Below are 18,055 nucleotides of genomic sequence, written 5' to 3'. Positions count from 1 at the left end.
AGTAAGATGGAGAGTGAAGTATTTGAATCAGAGACAAGAATCCTGAATTTAAATAAAGGAAACTACAATGGTATGAGGCACGATTTGGCTAGGATGGATTGGGGAACGTTACTTAAAGGGTTGATAGTGGGTAAGCAATGGCAAACATTTAAAGATCGCATGGATGAACGACAGAATTTGTTGATCCCTGTTTGGCATAAAAATAAAACACAAAAGGTGACTCAGACGTGGCTAACAAGGGAAATTAGGGATAGCATAAGATCCAAGGAGAAGACATATAAATTGGCCAGAAAAAGCAGCAAACCTGAGGATTGGGTGCAGATTAGGATGCAGCAAAGTAGGACAAAGGGATTAATTAAGAGGGGGAAAATAGAGTATGAGAGTAAGCTTGCAGAGAACATAAAAACTGACTGTAAAAGCTTCTATAGATATGTGAAGAGAAAAAGATTGAAGTCAAGCATAGGTCCCTTGCAGTCAGAAACAGGGGAATTTATAATGTGGAAAAAAGAAAGGGCAGACCAATTAAATACATAATTTGGTTCTGTGTTCACAAAGGAGGACACAAGTAACCTCCCAGATATGCCAGAGAACACAGGGCCTGATGAGAGGAAGGAACTGAATGAAATCAATATTTGTAGGGAAATGGTGTAAGGGAAATTGACGGGATTGAAGGCCGATAAATCCCTTGGGCCTGATAATTTACATCCTATGGTACTTAAGGAAGTGGCCCTAGAAAGAGTAGATGCATTGCTGGTCATCTTCCAAAATTCTATAGACTCTGGAACAGTTCCCATGGATTGGAGTGTTGTTCATGTAAACCCACTATTCAAAAAAGGTGGTACAGAGAAAACAGGGGATTATAGACTGGTAAGCCTGACATCGGCAGTTGGGAAAATGCTAGAGCCCATTACAAAAGATTTAATAGCAGAGCATTTGGAAAACAGTGACAGGATTGGACAATGTCAACATGGATTAAGAAAGGTAAATCATGCTTGATAAATCTACTGGAATTTTTTGAGGATGTAACTGGTAGAATAGATAAGGGAGAACCAGTGGATGTGGTGCATTTGGACTTTCAGAAGGCTTTTGATAAGTTCCCGCCTAAGAGATTAACGTGTAAAGTTAAAGCACATGGGATTGGGTGTAAGGTACTGAATCGGATAAAGAATTGGTTGGCAGACAGGAAGCAAAGAGTTGGAATAAACAAGTATTTTTCCGAGTGGCAGCCAGTGACTAGTGGGGTACCGCAGTGATCGGTGCTAGGACCCCAGCTATTCACAATATATATTAATGATCTAGATGAGGGAACTAGTTGTAATATCTCCAAGTTTGCTGATGACACAAAGCTTGGTGGACGTGTGTGCTGTGAGGAGGATGCCGAGAAACTCCAGTATGATATGGACAGTTTGCGTGATTGTCAGATGCATGGCAGATGCGTTATTATGTGGATAAATGCGAGGTTATCCACTTTGCTGGAAAAAACAGGAAGGCAGATTATTATCTGACGGCAATAGACTGGGAGAAGGTGAAGTGCAACGAGACCTGGGTGTCCTTGTGCACCAGTCGCTGAAGGCAATCATGCAGGTGCAGCAGGCGGTTAAGAAGGCAAATGGTATGTTGGCCTTCATAGCGAGAGGGTTTGAGTATAGGAACAAGGATGTCTTGCTGCAGTTGTACAGGGCCTTGGTGAGACAACACCTTGAGTATTGTGTGCAGTTTTGGTTGCCTTATCTGAAGAAGGATGTTCTTGCCATGGAGGGTGTGCAGCAATAATTCCCCAGACTAATTCCTGGGATGGCAGGAATGATGTATGAGGAAAGATTGGGTCGATTAGGTTTATATTCGCTGGAGCTTAGAAGAATAAGAGGGGATCTCATTGAAACTTATAAAATTCTAACAGGACTAGACAGACTAGATGGCGGGGGAGTCAAGAACCAGGGGTCACAGTCTAATGATGAGGGGTAAGCCATTTAGGACAGAGATGAGGATGAATTTCTTCACCCAGAGAGTGGTGAACCTCTGGAATTCTCTACCACAGAAGGCAGTTGAGGCCAATTCATTAAATATATTCCAGAAGGAGTTAGACATACTTCTTAAGGCTAAAGGGAATGGAGAGAAAGCAGGGACAGTGGACTGAATTTGGAAGATCAGCGGCGGCGGAGCTAACAAAGCCGAGGCGGCAGGAGCAGGTAGGCCCCGCGGCAGACCTGGTGGAGTGAGGCGGCGGCGGAGTGAGCTAACCAGACCAATGCAGCTGCAGCATCAGCAGCAGGTAGGCCCACAGCAGCGGCGGACCTGGGTGGAGAGAGGCGGTCGCAGAGCGAGCTAACAAATCCGAGGCGGCAGCAGCAGGTAGGCCCAACAGCAGCGGCCGACCTAGGTGAGGCGGCAGCGGCGGAGTGAGCTAACAAAACTGAGGCGGCAGCAGCAGGTAAGCCCCACAGCGGCGGCGGACCTGGGTGGAGAGAGGCGGTCGCAGAGCGAGCTAACAAAACCGAGGCAGCAGCAGCAGGTACACACCCCAGCGGCGGCGGACCTGGGTGGAGAGAGGCGGTCGCGGAGCGAGCTAACACAACCGAGGCAGCAGCAGCAGGTAGGCCCCCCAGCAGCGGCGGACCTGGGTGGAGAGAGGCGGTCGCGGAGCGAGCTAACAAAACCAAGGCGGCAGCAGCAGGTAGGCCCCCCAGCAGCGGTGGACCTGGTAGAAGCGGCGGCGGCAGAGCTAACTTATAATCGAGGCGGCAGCAGCAGTTAGGCCCCACAGCGGTGGTGGGCCTGGGTGAAGTGAGAGCCTGAGGATACAAAGAGGCGGTGAGGAGCAGGTAGGCTTACCAATCTCAGAGCGGGAGAGAGAGAAGTAAAAAGTAATGGAAGTGTGACGTCACCAGAAAGCAGGTAAATGATTGGTTGGTGAATATTTCACTCTTCCTCCTTTTTTCCAAACTTAAACTCAGTGGTTTATAGTTTCTAAGTTCTCTCTGGTATAACGGGGACTGTTGGTAAACAAGGGCCCTTGAATATATCATTTAATTATACTGTAATTGGTGGTATTGATTGGAATTAATTCAATTTGAATTAATTAAAGGGTAAATCATGGCAGGAGAGCTTGGCCCCGTGGTATACTCCTGTGCTATGAGGGATATCAGCGACACTTCCTGTGTCCCTGACAACAATGTGTGCAGAAAGTGTATCCAGCTGCAGCTACTGGCAGACCGCATTGCAGCACTGGAGCTGTGAATGGATACATACTGGAGCATTCGCGAGGCTGAGGATGTCATTGATATCATTTTTAATCTGTTCGCCACACCGCAGGCAAAGGTTGCACAGGCAGAAAGGGAAGGGTTGACCACTAGGCAGAATAGTAGGTGCAGGCAGGTAGTGCAGAAGTCCTCTGTGGTCATCCCCCTCTCAAACAGATATACCACTTTGGATATTGTTGAAGGGGATGGCTTATCAAGGGAAGGCAGCAGCAGCCAACATCCTGGCACCAGGGGTGGTTCTGCTGCACAGGATGGGAGGAAAAAGAGGGGTAGAGCTACAGTAATAGGGGATTCTATTGTAAGGAGAATAGATAGGCGTTTCTGCGGCCGCAAATGAGACTCCAGGATGGTGTGTTGCCTCCCTGGTGCAAGGGTCAAGGATGTCTCAGAGCGGCTGCAGAACATTTTGGAAGGGGAGGGTGAACAGCCAGTTGGCATGGTGCATAAAGGTACCAACGATATAGGTAAAAAATGGGATGAGGTCCTAAAAGCTGAATATAGGGAGTTAGGAGGTAAATTTAAAAAATAGGACATCAAAGGTAGTAACCTCAGGATGGCTAACATTGCCACGTGCTAGTCAGAGTAGAAATAGAAGGATATTTCAGATGAATACATGGCTAGAGGATAGGTTCAAGTGGGAGGGATTCAAATTCCTGGGACATTGGAACCAGTTCTGGGGGATGAGGGACCAGTACAAACCGGACGGTTTACACCTGGGCAGGACCAGGACCGATGTCATAGGGGGAGATTTTGCTAGTGCTCTGCGGGAGGATTTAAACTAAAATGGCAGTGTGTTGGGAACCTGAGCAGGGAGACAGAGGAAAGGGAAACAAGGATAGAAGCAAAAGACAGGAAGGAGAAAAAAAAAGGTGGCAGTCAGAGAAATTAAGGGTTTTTAATCAAACATGGCCACAGTAAATAATAATTATAAAATGTCTAAGAGCATTACAACAACAAGCCTGAAGGCTTTGTGTCTTAATGCAAGGTGCATTCTTAATAAAGAGGATGAATTAGTTGCACAAATAGAGGTAAATGAACATGATATGATAGGGATTACGGAATCATGGCTCCTGGGTGGCCAAGGCTGGGAAGTCAATGGCCTAGAAATTGAATGTTCAGAAATTCCCTGGGGCCCTACCATCGGCGGTAGACCAGTTGCGCTGCGCCGGCACCGATGACGCCATCGGTGTGCGCAGCGTCCCGGTTGCCGTGGTGACGGGCCCCAGCGCCGAAATTGAGTTGCGGCCGCCTCGCCCGTGGCAGCCGCAACTAAGACTCTGGCAACCGAGTCTTACAGGAGTTTGCGCCGGCGCATTAAGGTCACGCGGCAGCCGGCCGCTTTCCCACCGGCCGCCTGCCCGCACCTCCCTCCCCGAACTCCTCCACACTCCCACCCCCACGGAACAGATGCTTCTGGGCTGCGAGCCTGGCACTTCCCCGAGGTGCCGGGCTCATTTTTGTGAAGATTTTACCGGCCAGCGGGCGGGTGCAGGCAGCTCCTCCTTAACTGAAGGAGGAGGCCTGCACTTCCCGAGACTGCCGCACCGCATCGGGCGCCGCAGCGCCGGAATAGCGCCGCAATGCAGCAGGTAGCGCCCATTTTCAGGTGCAAACACCCTTCAGTAGCGCCGGCAGCCGTTTGGGCGCGGCGCTACTGAATTTTTGGCGTGCGCAGGGGGACTTAGCGCCGGCGCTAACTTTCCGGAGCTAAAGCCCTGGCGCGGCGCCAACTGAATTTCTCGGCCAATATACAGGAAAGATAGGCAAAAAGGAAAAGGAGGTGGAGTAGCATTGCTGGATAAAGAGGGGATTAACACAATTGTAAGGAAGGATATTATCTCTGATGATGTGGAATCTGTATGGGTAGAACTGAGAAATACCAAGGGGCACAACTCGTTAGTGGGAGTGGTATATTGACCTCCAAACAGTAATGCGCAGGTTGGGGTGGCATTAAACGGAAAATTAGAGATGCGTGCAATAAGGGCACAGCAGTTATCATGGGTGACTTTAATCTGGGCTAACCAAATCAGTAACAATAATGTGGAGGAGGAATTCCTGGAGTGTATACGGGCTGGATTCCTGGACCAATATGTCGAGGAACCAACTAGAGATCAGGCCATCTTAGACTGGGTATTATGTAATGAGAAAGGATTAATTAGCAATCTTGTTGTGCGATGCCCCTTGGGTCAGAGCGATCATAATATTATAGAATTCTTCATTAAGATGGAGAGTGAAGTAGTTGACTCAGAGACTGGGGTCCTGAATTTAACTAAAGGAAACTACGATGGTATGAGGAGCGAGTTGGGTAGGATTGATTGGGGAATGTCATGCAAAGAGTTGACGGTGGATAGGCAACGGCAAACATTCAAAGTTCGCATTGATGAACTACAGAATTTGTTCATCCCAGTTTGGCATAAAAATAAAACAAAAAGGTGATTCAACCGTTGCTAACAAAGGAACTTAGGGATAGCATAAGATCCAAGGAGAGGACATATAAATTGTCCAGAGAAAGCAGTAAACCTGAGGATTGGGCGAAGTTTAGGATTCAACAAAGGAGGACAAAGGGATTAATTAAGAAGGGGAAAATAGAGTATGAGAGTAAGCTTGCAGGAAACATACAAACTGACTGTAAAAGCTTTTATAGGAATGTGAAGAGAAAAAGATTGGTAAAGTCAAGCGTAGGTCCCTTGCAGTCAGAATCAGGGGAATTTATAACGGGGAACTAAGAAGTGGCGGACCAATTAATTACATACTTTTGTTCTGTCTTCACAAAGGAGGACACACATAACTCCCAGAGATGTCGGGAACATAGGATCAAATGAGAGGGAGGAACTGAAAGAAATCAGTATATATAGGGAAATGGTGTTGGGGAAATTGATGGGATTGAAGGCCGATAAATCCCCAGTGCCTGATAATCTACATCGTAGGGCAGTTAAGGAAGGGGCCCTAGAAATAGTAGATGCATTGCTGGTCATCCTCCAAAATTCGATAGACTCTGGAACAGTACCCATGGATTGGAGGGTAGTTAAGGTACCACACTATTCAAAAAAGGTAGTAGAGAGTAAACGGGGAAGTATTGACCAGTAAGCCTGACATCGGTAGTGGGGAAAATGCTAGAGCCCATTATAAAATATGTAATAGCAGAGCAATTGGTAAACAGTGACAGGATCGGACAAAGTCAACATGGATTTACAAAAGGTAAATCATGCTGGACTAAGCAACAGGAAATTTTTGAGGATGTAACTGGTAAAATAGATAAGGGAGAACCAGTGGATGTGGTGTATTTGGAATTTCAGAAGGCTTTCGATAAGGTCCCGCATAAGAGATTAGCGTGTAAATTTAAGGCACATGGGATTGGGGGCAAGGTATTGACTTGGATAGAGAACTAGTTGGCAGACAGAAAGCAAAGAGTTGGAATAAATGGGTCTTTTTCCGAGTGGGAGGCAGTGACTACTGGGGTACCGCAGGGATCGGTGTTAGGACCCCAGCTATTCACAATATATATTAATGATCTAGATGAGGGAACTAGATGTAATATCTCCAAGTTTTTGGAAGACACAAAGCTGGGTGTGCGTATGTGCTGTGAGGAGGATGCCGAGAAACTTCCGTATGATTTGGACAGGTTGGGTGATTGGGCAGAAGCATGGCAGATGCAATATAACGTGGATAAATGCGAGGTCACCCACTTTGTTGTCAAAAACAGGAAGGCAGATTAGTATCTGAATGGCAATAGATTGGGAGAAGGGGAAGTGCAATGATACCTGGGTGTCCTTGTGCACCAGTCGCTGAAGGTAAGCATGCAGGTGCAGCAGGCGGTTAAGAAGGCATATGGTATGTTGGCCTTCATAGCGAGAGGGTTCAAGTACAGGAACAAGGATGTCTTGCTGCAGTTGTACAGGGCCTTGGTGAGACCACATCTTGACTATTGTGTGCAGTTTTGTTCGCCTTATCTGAGGAAGGATGTTCTTGCCATGGAGGGAGTGCAGCGAAGATTCACCAGCCTGATACCTGTGATGGCAGGAATGACGTATGAGGAGAGATTGGGTCGATTGGGCTTATACTCGCTGGAGTTTAGATGAATGAGAGGGGACCTCATTGAAACTTATATAATTCTAACAGGACTAGACAGACTAAATGCAGGATGGATGTTCCCGATGGCCGTGGAGTCCAGAACCAGGCGTCACAGTCTAAGGATAAGGGGTAAGCCATTTAGGACAGAGATGAGGGGGAATTTCTTCACTCAGAGATTGGTGAACCTGTGGAATTCTCTACCACAGAAGGCAGTAGAGGCCAATTCATTAAATATATTCAAGAAGGAGTTAGATACATTTCTTAAGGCTAAAGGGATCAAGGGATATGGAGAAGAGGCAGGGACAGGGTACTTAATTTCGATGATCAGCCACGATCTCATTGAATGGCGGAGCAGGTTCGAGGGGCCGATTGACCTACTCCTGCTTCTATCTTCTATGTTTCTATGTCTATGTTTCTATTAAAGAATACTTTGAGAATATGTACTGATACAGTGGATGATGGGGTGGCTGGAACCGATAAGCTGTCGATAAGTCATGTTTGACAAATCTGACTTTATAGATTGAGGAATGTAGCACATGCGATGTATGTGCGTTTTCAGGAGGTGTTTGTTAACGTGGTCCTTTGCGTTCACAGATCGGAACTCGACAATCAATATGTGCTTGACAAAGTGCAACGATTACCAGCTGTTCCAGTTGACGAAATTCTACCGGGACAGACTGGAACAGGCGGTTGAAGAGGGTGTGGAGGGACTCAGTCTCGGGTTAACAGGCGAGGACCATTTCAGTGGACCAGAGTATCAAGTGAGTGGGAGGGACACAGAATGAGTTTAGTTTATTCTACGTCACAGCGCTGACCGAATATCCTAACATAGGAACAAAGGAATTACTCGATGAGGTGTATGTAATTCCCCTACAAACATCCTGATAATCGAATGCTACAATTATAATAGAGTTGTTGACTAATCGATCTCTATCAATTAATCTACAACAGACCCAGACATGAGGTGAGGAAAACCCGAGAGGTGGCGAGCTTTGGGAACCGTAGAACCAAAGACACCTCTTCCTCCCAAGCATGCTACACTTACCACATCATATCTCAGATTACTCATATAAGGCAATCCCAAATGCGATTTTCTGAAATAAATCTATCTAATTTGCCGTTTAATGAATCAATACAAACTGTTTCTTCCATCTCTCTTGGGGGCCTGTCCCCCAGATTGACCACTCGCTCACTGAAATATTGTTTCCACAGATTAGTTTTGAATTTACCCTCCAAGCGCAGGCCGTGTCCTCTGATTGTAGTATACTGGACAAAGTGAAACAGCAATAATATTACCTCAAACTTCTCTTTTCCAGTGAGAACATGCCCAATTTACACATTAGCTCCTCTTAATCCAACCCCTCCACCCTCTCAATCACTCTAGTTGCTGTCTTCAATAGCTGTGATAGCGTTTCTGTACTGAGGCAAGCAGAACTGTACACCGTTGTCTCAGTGCGCTCACACCAATGATTAATAAAGTAGCGGGATTATCTCACTACATCTGCTTAATATTGATCTGTTAGCACATCCAAAATCAGATTTTCTTTCCTCACTGCCACTGAGAATTGTTGCAATATCAAATATTGGAAGCTGAGAATGTTACTGAATGGAATTGGCAAAATATCAAAGAAATGGATAAAACTGCAAATATTGTGAAACTGAAACAATGATACGAAGAGGTGTAAATACCAAGCGGAACCGTCAGTATCTGTACAAAGAACAGGGGAAAGGTTCTGGTATAACACTTGCGTGGACTGAATACAAAGGGAAACGGTTTTAGTGGGACTGGGAAAAGGAGAGACCAGAGGCAACAGACAGGAGTTAGAGGGAAGGCAATGAACTGAGTGACCAGGAAACTACTTAATATTAAATCGGGGAAATGTCAGATGGCACCAAAAAATCACCTCTGGGTTAATGAAAAGACATTAACAAACAGAGGAGCTCATATGGTGAAATATTGAGACACAAAGAAAGGAAACAAGACAAAAAAAGTAGTGTGGGGCTGGAAAAACCGGACTGTCCCCATTCAATAAAGTGCAATTGTTTCTTTTCTCCTCCGATTCACTGAGTCTAATCCCACCAATCTAATCCCAACCGCCTGCTCACTACCCATTACTGCAAATATCCCACCTAGTGTAATCACAACCTCCTGCTCACAACCCATTACCGTTAATATCCCACCTAGTGTAATCCCAACCTTCTGCTCACTGCCCATTACCGTTAATATCCCACCTAGTCTAATCCCAACCTCCTGCTCACTATCCATTACCGTTAATATCCCACCTAGTCTAATCCCAACCTCCTGCTCACTATCCATTACCGTTAATATCCCACCTAGTCTAATCCCATACTCCTGCTCACTACCCATTACCGTTAATATCCCACCTAGTCTAAACTCAACCTCCTGCTCACTGCCCATTACTGTTAATATCCCACCTAGTGTAATCCCAACCTCCTGCTCACTACCCATTACTGTTAATATCCCACCTAGTGTAATCCCAACCTCCTGCTCACTGCCCATTACCGTTAATATCCCACCTAGTGTAATCCCAACCTCCTGTTCTCTACCCATTACTGTAAATATCCCACCTAGTCTAAACTCAACCTCCTGCTCACTGCCCATTACCGTTAATATCCCACCTAGTCTAAACTCAACCTCCTGCTCACTACCCATTACTGTTAATATCCCACCTAGTGTAATCCCAACCTTCTGCTCACTGCCCATTACCGTTAATATCCCACCTAGTCTAATCCCAACCGCCTGCTCACTACCCATTACCGTTAATATCCCACCTAGTCTAAACTCAACCTCCTGCTCACTGCCCATTACTGTTAATATCCCACCTAGTCTAAACACAACCTCCTGCTCACTACCCATTACTGTTAATATCCCTCCAATCTAATCCCAACCTCCTGCTCACTGCCCATTACCGTTAATATCCCACCAATCTAATCCCAACCTCCTGCTCACTACCCATTACCGTTAATATCCCACCGAGTCTAATCCCAACCTTCTGCTCACTACCCATTACCGTTAATATCCCACCTAATTTAATCACAACATTCTGCTCACTACCCATTAGCGAGAATATCCCACCTAGTCTAATTCCTAACCTTCTGCTCACTACCCATTATCGTTCATTTCCCTCCTCGTCTAATCCCAACCTGCTGTTCACCACGCATTATCGTTCATATACCACCTGGTCTAATCCCAAACTTCTGATCAATGCCCATTACTGTTAATATCCCACCTAGTCTAATCAAAACGTCCTGTTCACTACCCATTACTGTTAATATCCCATCTAGTCAAATCCCAATCTCCTGCTCACTGCCTATTACTGTTAATATCACACCTAGTCTAATCCCAACCTGCTGCTCACTACCCAGTACCGTGAATATCCCACCTAGTCTAATCACAACCTCCTCCTCATTAGCCATTAGCGTGAATATCCTACCTAGTCTAATTCCCAACCTCCTGCTCACTCCCTATGACCGTGAGTATCCCACCCTGTCTTATCCCAAACTCCTGCTGACTGCCCATTACTGTTAATATCCCACCTAGTCTAATCCGAACCATCTGCTGACTACACATTACCGTTAAGATCCCAGTAGTCTAATCCCATCCTCCTGCCTGCTGTGCCTTACCAATAACATCCCACCCTGTCGAATCCCAACCTACTGCTCACTACCAATTACAGTTAATGTCAAACCTAGTCTAATCCCAACCTCCTGCTCACTACACATTACCATTAATATACCACCTAGTCTAATCCCAACCTCCTGCTCATTGCCCATTACCGTTAATATCTCACCTATTCTAATCCCAACCTCCTGTTCACTACCCATTATCGTTCATGCCCCACCTCGTATAATCCCAACCTTCGGCTCACTGCCCATTACCGTTAATATCTCACCTAGACTAATCCCAACCTCCTGTTCACTAACCATTATCGTTCATATCCCACTTCGTCTAATCCAAACCTCCTGTTCACTGCCCATTACCGTTAATATCCCACATAGCCTAATCCCATCCTCGTTCTCACTACCCATTACCATTAAAATCCCACCTAGTCAAATCCCAACCTCCTGCTCACTACACATTAACTTCAATATCCCACCTAGTCTAATCCCAAAATCCTGCTCACTAACATCCAACCTAGTCTAATCCCAAACTCCTCCTCACTACCCATTACCGTTAATATCCAACCTAGACTAATCCCAACCTCTGGTTCACTACCCATTACCGTTAATATCCCACCTAGTCTAATCCCAACCGCCTGCTCACTACCCATTACCGTAAATATCCCACCTAGTCTAATCCCAACCTGCTGCTCACTACCCATTACCATTAATATCCAACCTAGTCTAATCCCAACCTCCTGTTCACTACCCATTACTGTTAATATCTCGCCTATTCTAATCCCAACATCCTGCTCAAAACCCATTACTGTTAATATCGCAACTAGTCTAATCGCAACCTACTGCACACTACCAATTACTCTTAATACACCACCTAGTCTAATCCCAAACGCCTGCTCACTACCCATTACTGTTAAGATCGCAGCCAGTCTAATCCCAACCTACTGCTCATTACCCATTACTGTTAAGATCGCACCTAGGCTAATCCCAAGCTCCAGCTCACTACCCATTACCGTGAATATCCCAACTAGTCTAATCCGAACCATCTGCTCAATACCCATTACCGCTAATGTCCAACTAGTCTAATCCCATTCTCCTGCCCTCTGCCCATTACCGATAACATCCCACCCAGTCGATGCCCAACATCCTGCTCACTACCAATTACAGTTAATATCCTACCTAGTCTAATCCCAACCTCCTGCTCACTACCCATTACCGTTAATATCCCACCTACTCTAATCCCAACCTCCTGCTCACTACCCATTACCGTTAATATCCCACCTACTCTAATCCCAACCTCCTGCTCACTACCCATTACTGTAAATGTCCCTAAAATCAAATCTCAGCCTGCTGCTCACTGCCCATTACTGTTAACATCCCACCTAGTCTAATCCCAACCTCCTGCTCACTATCCATTACAGTTAATATCCCACCTAGTCTAATCGCAACCTCGTGCTCACTACCCATTACTGTTAATATCCCACCTAATCTAATCCCAACCTCCTGCACAATATCCATTACCGTTAATATACCACCTTTCTAATCCCAACCTCCTGCTCACTGCCCATTACCGTTAATATCCCACCTGGTCTAATTCCAACCACTTGTTCACTATCCATAACAGTTAATATCCCACCTAGTCGAATCCAAACATCCTGCTCACTATCCAATACCGTTAATATCCCACCAAGTCTAATCACAAACTCCTGCTCTCCGCCCATTACCGTTAATATCCCACCTACTCTACTCCCAACCTCCTGTTCACTGCCCATTACTGTTAATATCCCAACTAGTCTAATCGCAACCTTCTGCTCACAACCCATTACCGTGAATATCCCACCCAGTCTTATCCCAAACTGCTGCTCACTGCCCATGACCGTTAATATCCCACTAGTCGAATCCCATCCTCCTGCCCGCAGCCCATTACCGTTAATATCCCACCTAGTCTAAACCCAACATCCTGCTCACTAACCAATACCGTTAATATCCCACCCAGTCGAATCCCAACCTCCTGCTCACTACCCATTATCGTTCATAACCCAACTCTACTAATCCCAACCTCCGGCTCACTGCCCATTACCGTTAATATCCCACCTAATCTAAACCCAACCTCCTGTTCACTACCCATTATCATACATATCCCTCCTCGTCTAATAAGAACCTTCTGTTCACTACCCATTACTGTAAATATCCCACCTACTCTAATCCCAACCTCCTGCTCACTACCCATTACCGTAAATATCCCTAAAATCAAATCTCAGCCTCCTGCTCACTGCCCATTACTGTTAACATCCCACCTAGTCTAATCCCAACCTGCTGCTCACTATCCATTAGTTAATATCCCACCTAGTCTAATCGCAACCTCCTGCTCACTACCCATTACAGTTAATTTCCCAGCTAGTCTAATCCCAACCTCCTGATCATTAGCCATGACTGTTAATATCCTACCTAGTCTAATCCCAACCTCCTGCTCACTACCCATTACTGTTAATATCCCACCTAGACTAATCCCAACCTCCTGCGCAATATCCATTACCGTTAATATCCCACCTAGTCAAATCGCAACCTCCTGCTCACTGCCCATTCCTGTTAATATCCCACCTGGTCTAACCCCAACCTCTAGTTCACTATCCATAACAGTTAATATCCCACCTAGTCTAATCCCAACAACCTGCTCACTGCCCATTACCGTTAATATCCCACCTACTCTACTCCCAACCTCCTGTTCACTGCCCATTACTGTTAATACCCCAACTAGTCTAATCGCAACCTCCTACTCACTACCCATTAAGGTGAATATCCCACCTAGTCTAATCACAACCTCCTGCTCACTACCCATTACCATGAATATCCCACCCAGTCTTCTCCCAAACTGCTGCTCACTGCCCATTACCGTTAATATCCCACTAGTCTAATCCCATCCTCCTGCCTGCAGCCGATTACCATTAATATCCCACCTAGTCTAAACCCAACATCTTGCTCACTAACCAATACCGTTAATATCCCACCCAGTCAAATCCCAACCTCCTGCTCACTACCCATTATCATTAATATCCCACCTCTACTAATCCCAACCTCCGGCGCACTGCCCATTACCGTTAATATCCCACCTACTCTAATCCCAACCTCCTGCTCACTACCCATCACTGTTAATATCCCACCTAGTCTAATCCCAATCTCATGCTCTCTACCCATTACAGTTAATATCCCACCTAGTCTAATCCCAACCTTCTGCTCACTGCCCATTACTGTTAATATCCCACCTATTCTATCAACATCCTGCTCACTGCCCATTACCATTAATATCCCACCTGGTCTAATCCCAACCCCTTGTTCACTACCCATTACCGTTAATATCACACCAAGTCTAATCCCAACCTCCTGCTCACTGCCCATTACCGTTAATATCCCACCTACTCTACTCCCAACCTCCTGCTCACTGCCCATTACTGTTAATATCCCGCCTATTCTAATCCCAACATCCTGCTCAAAACCCATTACTGTTAATATCCCAACTAGTCTAATCGCAAACTCCTGCACACTACCAATTACTCTTAATACACCACCTAGTCTAATCCCAAACGCCTGCTCACTACCCATTACTGTTAAGATCGCACCCAGTCTAATCCCAACCTACTGCTCATTACCCATTACCGTGAATATCCCACCTAGTCTAATCCGAACCATCTGCTCAATACCCATTACCTTTAATATCCAACTAGTCTAATCCCATTCTCCTGCCCACTGCCCATTACCGATAACATCCCACCCAGTCGATGCCCAACCTCCTGCTCACTACCAATTACAGTTAATATCCCAACTAGTCTAATCCCAACCTTCTGCTCACTACCCATTACCGTTAATATCCCATCTAGTCTAATCCAAACCTGCTGCTCATTACCATTACCATTAATATCCCACCTAGTCTAATCCCAGCCTCCTGCTCACTACCCATGTCCGGTAATATCCCACCTACTCTAATCCCAACCTCCTGCTCACTACACATTACCGTAAATATCCCTCCAATCAAATCTCAGCCTCCTGCTCACTGCCCATTACTGTTAATATCCCACCTAGTCTAATCCCAACCTCCTGCTCACTATCCATTACAGTTAATATCCCACCTAGACTAATCGCAACCTCCTGCTCACTACCCATTACAGTTAATTTCCCAGCTAGTCTAATCCCAAACTCCTGCTCAATATCCATTACCTTTAATATCCCACCTATTCTATCACAACATCCTGCTCACTGCCCATTACCGTTAATATCCCACCTGGTCTAATCCCAACCACTTGTTCACTATCCATAAAAGTTAATATCCCACCTAGTCTAATCAAAACATCCTGCTCACTATCCAATACCGTTAATATCCCAACTAGTCTAATCGCAACCTCCTTCTCACTACACATTAGGGTGAATATCCCACTTAGTCTAATCACAACCTCCTGCTCACCACCCATTACCGTGAATATCCCACCCAGTCTTATCCCAAATTGCTGCTCACTGCCCAATACCGTTAATATCCCACTAGTCTAATCCCATCCTCCTGCCCGCAGCCCATTACCGTTAATATCCCACCTAGTCTAGCCCAACATCCTGCTCACTAACCAATACCGTTAATATCCCACCCAGTCGAATCCCAACCTCCTGCTCACTACCCATTATCGTTCATATCCCAACTCTACTAATCCCAACCTCCTGCTCACTGCCCATTACTGTTATTATCCCACCTAGTCTAATCCTATCCTCCTGCTCATTACCAATTACCATTAATATCCCACCTACTCTAATCCCAACCTCCTTCTCACTACCCATCACTGTTAATATCCCACCTAGTCTAATCCCTACCTCCTGCTCACTGCCCATTACTGTTAATATCCCACCTGGTCTAATCCCAACCCCTTGTTCACTACCCATTACCGTTAATATCCCACCAAGTATAATCCCAACCTCCTGCTCACTGCCCATTACCATTAATATCCCAACTAGTCTAATCGCAACCTCCTGCTTACTAACCATTAGGGTGAATATCCCACCTAGTCTAATCACAACCTCCTGCTCACTACACATTACCGTGAATATCCCACCCAGTCTTATCCCAAACTCCTGCTCACTGCCCATTACCATTAATATCCCAATAGTATAATCCAATCCTCCTGCCCGCAGCCCATTACCGTTAATATCCAACCTAGTCTAATCCCAACATCCTGCTCACTATCCAATACCATTAATATCCCACCCAGTCGCATCCCAACCTCCTGCTCACTACCAATTACTGTTAATATCCCACCTAGTCTAATCCCAACCTACTGCTCACTATCCATTACTGTTAATATCCCACCTAATCTAATCGCAACCTCCTGCTCACTACCCATTAGCGAGAATATCCCACCTAGTCTAAACCCAACCTCCTGTTCACTACCCATTATCATACATATCCCTCCTCCTCTAATCCGATCCTTCTGTTCACTACCCATTATCGTTCATATACCACCTCGTCTAATCACAACCTGCTGTTCACTACACATTATCGTTCATATCCCACCTGGTCTAATCCCAAACTCCTGCTCAATGCCCATTTCTGTTAATATCCCACCTACTCTAATCCCAACCTCCTGCTCACTACCCATTACCGTAAATATCCCTAAAATGAAATCTCAGCCTCCTGCTCACTGCCCATTACTGTTAATATCCCACCTAGTCTAATCCCAACCTCCTGTTCACTATCCATTAGTTAATATCCCACCTAGTCTAATCGCAACCTTCTCCTCACTACCCATTACAGTTAATTTCCCGGCTAGTCTAATCCAAACCTCCTGATCACTAGCCATGACTGTTAATATCCTACCTAGTCTAATCCCAACCTCCTGCTCACTACCCATTACTGTTAATATCCCACCTAGACTAATCCCAACCTCCTGCTCAATATCCATTACCGTTAATATCCCACCTAGTCTAATTGCAACCTCCTGCTCACTGCCCATTACTGTTAATATCCCACCTGGTCTAATCCCAACCTCCTATTCACTGCCCATTACTGTTAATATCCCAACTAGTCTAATCGCAACCTCCTGCTCACTCCCCACTAGGGTGAATATCACACCTAGTCTAATCACAACCTTCTGCTCACTACCCATTACCGTGAATATCCCAGCCAGTCTTATCCCAAACTGCTGCTCACTGCCCATTACCTTTAATATCCCACTAGACTAATCCCATCCTCCTGCCCGCAGCCGATTACCATTAATATCCCACCTAGCCTAAACCCAACATCCTGCTCACTAGCCATTACTGTTAATATCCCACCTAGTCTAATCCCAACCTCCTGCTCTCTACCAATTACCGTTAATATCCCACCTGCTCTAATCCCAACCTCCTGCTCACTACCCATCACTGTTAATATCCCACCTAGTCTAATCCCAACCTCCTGCTCTCTACCAATTACTGTTAATATCCCTCCTGGTCTAATTCCAATCTCATGCTCTCTACCCATTACAGTTAATATTCCACCTAGTCTAATCCCAACCTCCTGCTCACTGCCCATTACTGTTCATATCCCACCTATTCTATCAACATCCTGCTCACTGCCCATTACCATTAATATCCCACCTGGTCTAATCCCAACCCCTTGTTCACTACCCATTACCCTTAATATCACACCAAGTCTAATCCCAACCTCCTGCTCACTGCCCATTACCGTTAATATCCCACCTACTCTACTCCCAGCCTCCTGCTCACTGCCCACTACTGTTAATATCCCAACTAGTCTAATCGCAACCTCCTGCTTACTAACCATTACCGTGAGTATCCCACCCAGTCTTATCCCAAACTCCTGCTCCCTGCCCATTACGATTAATATCCCAATAGTGTAATCCAATCCTCCTGCCCGCAGCCCATTACCGTTAATATCCCACCTAGTCTAATCCCAACATCCTGCTCACTATCCAATACCGTTAATATCCCACCTAGTCTAATCCCAACCTCCTGCTCACTACCCATTACTGTCAATATCCCACCTAGTCTAATCCCAACCTCATGGTCACTACCCAAAACCGTTAATATCCCACCTAGTCTAATCCCAA

The sequence above is a fragment of the Somniosus microcephalus genome, unplaced genomic scaffold (genome assembly GCF_052327205.1).
Source record: "Somniosus microcephalus isolate GS21.2 unplaced genomic scaffold, FLI_Smic_1.0 unresolved_chr9, whole genome shotgun sequence".
NCBI classification, from domain to species: domain Eukaryota; kingdom Metazoa; phylum Chordata; class Chondrichthyes; order Squaliformes; family Somniosidae; genus Somniosus; species Somniosus microcephalus.
This window is presented reverse-complemented; position numbering follows the sequence as displayed.